Genomic DNA, 656 nt, shown 5'->3' with positions numbered 1-656 from the left:
GCCGTAATTTAGATATATTTTTGAGATGGAAAAATGCAGTTTTACAGATGCTAGAAACTTGGTTAGAAACAAATTGGTGTGTTTCACCGGGCCACGAAGAAATATAGAGCTGAGTATCATCAGCATAACAGTGAAAGCTAACACCATGTTTCCTGATGATATCTCCCAAGGGTAACATATAAAGCGTGAAGAGTAGCGGCCCTAGTACTGAGCCTTGAGGTACTCCATACTGCACTTGTGATCGATATGATACATCTTCATTCACTGCTACGAACTGATGGTGGTCATATAAGTACGATTTAAACCATGCTAATGCACTTCCACTGATGCCAACAAAGTGTTCAAGTCTATGCAAAAGAATGCTGTGGTCAATTGTGTCAAACGCAGCACTAAGATCCAATAAAACTAATAGAGAGATACACCCACGATCAGATGATAAGAGCAGATCATTTGTAACTCTAAGGAGAGCAGTCTCAGTACTATGATACGGTCTAAATCCTGACTGGAAATCCTCACATATACTATTTTTCTCTAAGAAGGAATATAATTGTGAGGATACCACCTTTTCTAGTATCTTGGACAGAAAAGGGAGATTCGAGATTGGTCTATAATTAACAAGTTCTCTGGGGTCAAGTTGTGTTTTTTTTATGAGAGGC

This window comes from Carassius gibelio, chromosome B21 (genome assembly GCF_023724105.1).
Source record: "Carassius gibelio isolate Cgi1373 ecotype wild population from Czech Republic chromosome B21, carGib1.2-hapl.c, whole genome shotgun sequence".
In the NCBI taxonomy this organism is placed as follows: Eukaryota; Metazoa; Chordata; class Actinopteri; order Cypriniformes; family Cyprinidae; genus Carassius; species Carassius gibelio.
Note: the sequence above shows the minus strand (reverse complement) of the source record.